Raw genomic sequence first — 6,745 nt, forward strand, 5'->3', positions numbered from 1 at the left:
TGAACCAACGGCAAGAAGGAAGACCTTTCTCTCTGTCTCTCTCTCTCTCACTATCCACTCTGCCTGTAAAAAAGAAAAAAAATTAGATCAACATTTGTTATGACTTTGTAACTCTTTCAAAATGTACTTTAATATTTAACATGGTAGTTTCAAAAAATAAATATTCAAGGCTTCAGTTTTAAATTTCCCTTCAAGTTTGGTAACAAATGTTAAGAGCACTACTCTAATTATGGAAAAGTAGCTTTCTTCTAAAAATCAATTGTTACTATACAGATCACATTCTACTCCATAATTCTGATGATGAATATGGTTTTTGGTAAAACAAGAATTTCGGATGATTCAGTCCTTGGAAACATTTTAGCACTCATCACTCAATGGAAGAAGTCAATTATTCCTGGAGTCACAAGTGCTCAAAACACTGTATTAACCAGGTTTGTGTGGGGTTTTGTCTTTTTGTTCTGGTGTTTTTTGTTTGTTTGTTTGGTTGGTTTTCTTTTGGTTTTTTTTTGTTTGTTTGTTTGTTTGTTTGTTTTTTTGTTTTTTTTGGTAGTCATTCCTTTAGTTGGCAATTATCTGAATGTGAGACAGACAACATCTCCCACTGAGCCTTACGTTAATATTACAAAATTTATTCAGATGATAGACTCATAGAGGCTATAAAACTGATGTCTTAAGTAACTCACCAATGAAATGGGTGCAGGTTGTTTAGAGGATAGCGAAACATTTTTTGTTTTTAGATTTATTTGAAAGTCAGAGTTACAGAGAGAGGTAGAGCCAGAAAGAGGGGGAGAGAGAGAGAGAGGTCTTCCAGCCACTGGTTCACTCCCCAAATGACGGTTACAGCCAGAGCTGTGCTGATCCAAAGCCAGGAGCCAGGAGCCAGGAGCTTCTTCCAGGTCTCCTACACGGGTGCAGGGGCCCAAGGACTTGGCCACCTTGTCCTGCTTTCCCAGGCCATAGCAGAAAGCTGGATCAGAAGAGGAGCAGCCTGGACTCGGACTGACGTCCATATGGGATGCCAGCACTGCAGGCCATGTCTTAACCCGCTGCACCACAACGCCAACCCCTATAGCCAGCATTTTTGTTCTAAAAATAAATGCCCCTAATTTTCAGAATGTTCCCATTCTTCAACAGAAGACTTGAGCAGCTTAACAGTTTTGCTATAAAAACAAATCACTCTTCTTAACAAACCAAAAATGGAAAAGGAAACAAAACTACATAGTTTTCACAGTTAACAATAAATAAAAGTGCAGTAAATGTTCAAGTAGAACATGTAGCTTAAGAACTACATGTGAGTATTTGGCATAGGTCATTCTTTAAAGGCTCTCTGAGGGTCCCTGCCATTACTTATTGTGGTCATGACTGGTTATTGGCTGTTCCTGGCAGCTGTGGATTTATAGGTCCCCACCATTGCTTCTACCAGCGTATGAAAACTGGTATCCCCATGACTCAGGGCCAGGTTGAATACCATTTCCCACTGGTCCAAATGTACCTGTACCCATATTACTATTCATGGAATTATTCTTCTGTTCACTGTGTGCCCCTTTGTTCTGCTATCCTCGATAATCTGAATTGGGTTCACTGAAATTTGGCACTTCTGAATAAACCATACAAAACTCCCCAATTTTTTGAAGTTCACCACCCCTTCCAGTATAAAGTGTCAGACATCCTTTCCACATGGATGCATACCCTCTGGTCAACTGAATTATATCCCCTGGCTGTAGGAGACCTCCAATCTCATCCCACACGGAAACAGTGATGCCACCCATTTTATCTGCTACTTTGCACGACCTGACTTCATGGTCATCTTTGGTTTTGGTCATGCGTCCTGTGAGGATTTAAAAATCAAAAGGGGTAAGGAGTGTGGTAGAGAATGAGGTCAACCAGAGGGGCCTCTCACTCCTCCTCTGCAGTTTTCATACAACACACCAGGTTCTGGCCACAGGTAGGATTTGAGCCCAGAAGGAAGACACTGGGGCCACCTGTGTGGAGAAGGCGGGGAGAGGGAGCCATGGGGGAGCTGTGGCACCCCCTCTCCTCACCCTAGGGTGCCCAGAGGGTGGTGGGGAGGGCTGCGGACCCCACTTACCTCGGACTCAAACTCTTAATATGTGAAACGGGGATTTAAGATTTCAAAATATAAATATTGGGGGACAAAATATTAAATCTGTAGTACATTATTTTTCACATTTATAAATTTCCTAGCCTTCTAGAAATGTCTTCTAGAGATATGTAGCTTTTTTTAAAAAATTTATTTATTTATTTGAAAGTCAGAGTTACATAGAGAGAGGAGTGGCAGAGAGAGAGGTCTTCTATCTGCTGGTTCACTCCCCAATTGGCCACAACAGCCGGAGCTGCGCTGATCCAGATCAAAAGCCAGGAGCCAGGAGCTTCCTGTGGGTCTCCCACACGGGTGCAGGGGCCCAAGGACTTGGCCATCTTCTACTGCTTTCCCAGGCCATAGCAGAGAGCTGGGTCGGAAATAGAGCAGCAGGGACCCATATGGGATGCTGGCGTGCCAGGCCAGGGTGTTAACCTGCTACACCACAGCACCAGCCCCCAAGATATGCAGCTTTAAAGGTTGAACTAACACATAGTTGGTGCTGCTGATTCATGTTTAGGTTATGATTTGTAAGTGAATGACTCACTTATAAAGATTTTATAAAAACTATTTGTTATCTATATTCTTGTAGATATTACAAGCTACTTGAAAGTAGTAACCATGCTTTAAAATAGTTTGTTTTCATAACAACTCACATATCTCTGGATAGAAATTAGGGATTTATGGATTTTATTCTCTATTCTCTATTGGAATGAACATCTAGTATTATAACAAGTTGATAAATATAATTTAATATGTATTTTGTGGTGAATTATCCTTCAGAATTGTGTTTCTAATCCTAAAAAGCAGTTAGATTTACATATCCAACCATGAAGGAGAATTGAGGAACAGATTTACCTCCCTGCATGAAAAAACTAAAATGAAAGAAAGTAAGTATGAAGCAATGGTTTTCAGGCATGTGACAAAAACCAGAGAGACAATGATTTCTGATAGAAGGAAAAATTAGCAATGTGTGTGTCTGACATGCATCACAGAGTCACACCAAATGAGAGGAAACACATACATACACACACACAGAGAGAGGGAGAGAGAGAGAGAGTGAGAGAGAAGGAGGGGGAAGAGGAAGAGGAGAGAATCTAACAGCTATCTAAATTTTGAATCCTGTAAAGTCAATGCAATAAGAAATGACAGTGCAGGATGTTGCAAGGATACTGATGCACAAGACAGCTCTCAAGAATTATTGTAGTGGGAGCATCCCACTACACTGTAGTGCCAGCATCCCATTTGGGTGCTGGTTCAAGTCCCAGCTGCTCCACTTCTGATCCAGCTCCCTACTAATGGCCTAGGACAAACAGCAGAAGATTGTCAAATTGTTTGGGACGCTGCCATCCAAGTGGGAGACTTGGATGAAGTTCCTAGATTCTGGCTTCAGCTTGGCCCAGCCCAGGCCATTGAGATCATCTGGGGAGAGAACCAGCAGATGAAGGATCTCTCTCTCTCTCTCTTCTCCCTTCTCTCTCTGTAACTCTGTCAAATGAATAAGTCTCTTAAAAAAGAAATAAGGACAAAGACATAGATATCAAATGGATAGTCTGTTTTTATCAGGTTGAGGGAGGAATATACCACAAAGTAAAAGGCATTAATGAGAATACTGAGAATAGTATAGCCTCATGAGCAGAGAAAAATGTAACCTAAGAGTAAGGATTGATCTGATTCCACCAAACCATGCTGACAGAAAAATTTCTGAAGGATAACTCTTCCCAAATTATTGTGTCACAGGAGAGAATTTAGTAATGTTTACAGGAATATCAGTATTTCTCACAACTTACCTTATGTATCTCTTCATCTGTCAACTCATCAGTATCCTTTTTACATCCTTTAGAATAAGCTGGTGGTGTAAGTCAAGAACTTTCCTAAGTTAGGTGGATTGCTCTAGTAAATGACTAAACACAAGGAGAGGTTATGGGAATCTCCAGTTTATAGCTGGTCATCAGAAATTCCAGGAGCCCAGACTTGTGATTGGCATATGGAGTATTGCTGGTGGCATGGAGAAAACTGGACCTGTGTTTTGGTGACTAAACACATTCTATATTGAGAGCTGACTGTATAAGAGAAGGAAAAGTACATGTTTTCACTTTACAGTAATTTTAAGGACAAGAAATTGAAAAGAAATATGAAAAGCCCTATTTATGAAAACAAAGGAATCAAATAATCAAGAGACATACAAATAGTTTCAAAATGTATGATAAAAAATCACAACACTAAAAGAGATGGAATGCAAATGCAAAATTTGTCAATAACTGATAGAATGTGTACGTAGAAAATCAGTAAGTGCAAAGAAGACAGATGATGCTAACAATCAAAATTATTTAATGGCTTTTATAGAACGCTACACAAAGCAACAGCATCATTCTTTTAAAAAAGATTTATTTATTTATTTACTTATTTATTTATTTATTTGGAATGCAGAGTTATAGAGATGGAGAGGCAGAAGCAGAGCGGAGTTGGAGAGGAGGGTACTGGGAGGAAGGGAGGTATTCCATCTATTGGTTCACTCCTCAAATGGCCACAATAGCAAGGGCTGGGCCAGTCCAAATCCAGAAGCCAGAAGCTTCATCCAGGTCTCCCACATTGGTGCAGCAGTCCAAGTACTGGAGCCATCTTCTGATGCTTTCCCAGGTGCATTAGCAGGGGACTGGATCAGAAGTGGAGCAGCCTGGACTCTAACTAGCACCCCTATGAGATGCCGCCAATGTAAGCAGCAGTTTTATCCAGTACACTACAGTGCTGATTCCATATATGCAAGAATCGTTTACATAGTTAATACATATTGTAGGCTAAAAACAACCTAGATAAATTTATAATAATTCCAAAAATGCAAAGTATGTTCACTGACTTCATTGAATTAAACTAGAAATTAAGAACAGAAATCTATCTTGAGAATGCTCAAATATTCAGAAACTGAGTAAAACCTCTAAATAATCCACAAGACAATGAAGAAATAAAAAATAAAATTATAAAATATTTGAGCTAAATGAAACTGAAAACATCAGATATCAAAATCTAAGAAGCGGTTAAAGTAGCACATTGAGGGAAATTTGTAGCAGTAGAGTCTAGGCTAAAAAAATTAATCTCAATTACCTTAATTTACATCTTAAGAAAGCAATCATCCAGAAAGAATGAAAGTCAAAATAAATGGAAATGGTGGACATTTTGCATAGGAGACAATGCTTGGTATGAACACGTTTTGCATTGCAGTGGCTGGGTTTGAATCCTGGCTCTGCATCCCATTTCAGCTTCTGCTTTAATACACTTGAGGAGGCAGCAGGCAATGGCTCGGGCGCTTGGGCCTCTGCCTCCCATGTGGGAAACTCTGATAGAGGTATTGGCTCCTTGACTTAGCTTGGCCCAATTTCAACTTGTAGAAATTTGATGGGGTGCATCCGCAGATATCTGTCTTTGTCCCTAACTCTTCTTTCTGCCTTTCAAATAATAAATAAATAAGACAAAGTGAATAGGTAACATGGCATAATGATCAGAAGAGAAGAACAAGAAAGCAATGAAGAAAATTTCTGAAAACAAAATATTTGAGTACAGTAAATTTAATATACTTCTAGCTAGATTATTTGTTTCCATTTACATAACAGTCTTAGAAATGCAAGCTAATTTAAAGTGATTGAAACCATGTCTTTGCCTGCCTAATATGGGGAATCTCAGGACAATGAGGGATGAAAGTATTGCAAAGGGATAAGAGGAGACTTTGGAGATGTGAAAGCATGTTCAATACCTTGATTGTGTTGATGTTTTCCAGTGTACATACACATGTCAAACCTTACCAAATGCTACATCTTAAATATAAACATTTTTTTGTTAGATACACATTATGTTGAGGAAATTCTTGATAGAATTAAATTTAACCTATATTTTGAACCAAGTAGTTCCAAAGACGTTTAATTTCAAGCATACATTGGAATAATAAGGTATTTTTAGTTAAATTTTGACAGAACTGTTAAAAAAGAACAGACCATGTACATGAAGATTTCCATGTATAAATAAACATTGAATAATAGTGGAGTCTTAGAAAAATGGTATAATTGTCTCATCAGAATTCCTTCTTATCTTCTTCTGTGACTAAAATTTATAAAGCATGAGATTGGGATGGGTTTTGTCCTAGAAATTAAGATGCCGGTTAGAACATCCTCATCCCACATTACAGAGTGCCTGAGTTCAACGCCACCATCTGGCTTCCTGCTAATGAGGACGCTGGGAGTCAGTGGTGATGGCTTACGTAGTTGGGTTCCTGACACCCACAAGGGAATATGGATCAAATTTGTGTCTCCCTGCTTTGACCTATCAGCTGTTAGCGGCACTCAAAAGAGTAAACCAGTGGATGGGAGCTCTTTCACTCTTTCTGTAAAAAAAAACAATTCACATGGGGGCAGTGTTTGATGCTGGGGTTAAAATAACACTTGGAATGAATGCTGGCATCCCATGTCAGAGTGTCTAGGTTAAAATTCACTTTCTATTACCAACTCAGCTTCCTGCTAACATGAGCCCTGTGTGGCAGCCAGTGATAGGGCAAGTGCTTGGGTTCCTGCCACTCCAATGGGAGACCCAGATGGAATTTCGGGCTTCTGCCTTCAACATGGCCCACTCCTGGCTGTTTTACACATTTGAAGAGTG

At 39.5% G+C, this 6,745-nt stretch overlaps 1 pseudogene; it reads right to left on the reverse strand.

The window, feature by feature from the left end:
- Positions 1-1,309: 1,309 nt before the first annotated feature.
- Positions 1,310-5,886, reverse strand: LOC133751192 (SOSS complex subunit B2-like; annotated as a pseudogene).
- Between the last annotated feature and the right edge of the window lie 859 nt (positions 5,887-6,745).

The sequence above is a fragment of the Lepus europaeus genome, chromosome 22 (genome assembly GCF_033115175.1).
Source record: "Lepus europaeus isolate LE1 chromosome 22, mLepTim1.pri, whole genome shotgun sequence".
In the NCBI taxonomy this organism is placed as follows: domain Eukaryota; kingdom Metazoa; phylum Chordata; class Mammalia; order Lagomorpha; family Leporidae; genus Lepus; species Lepus europaeus.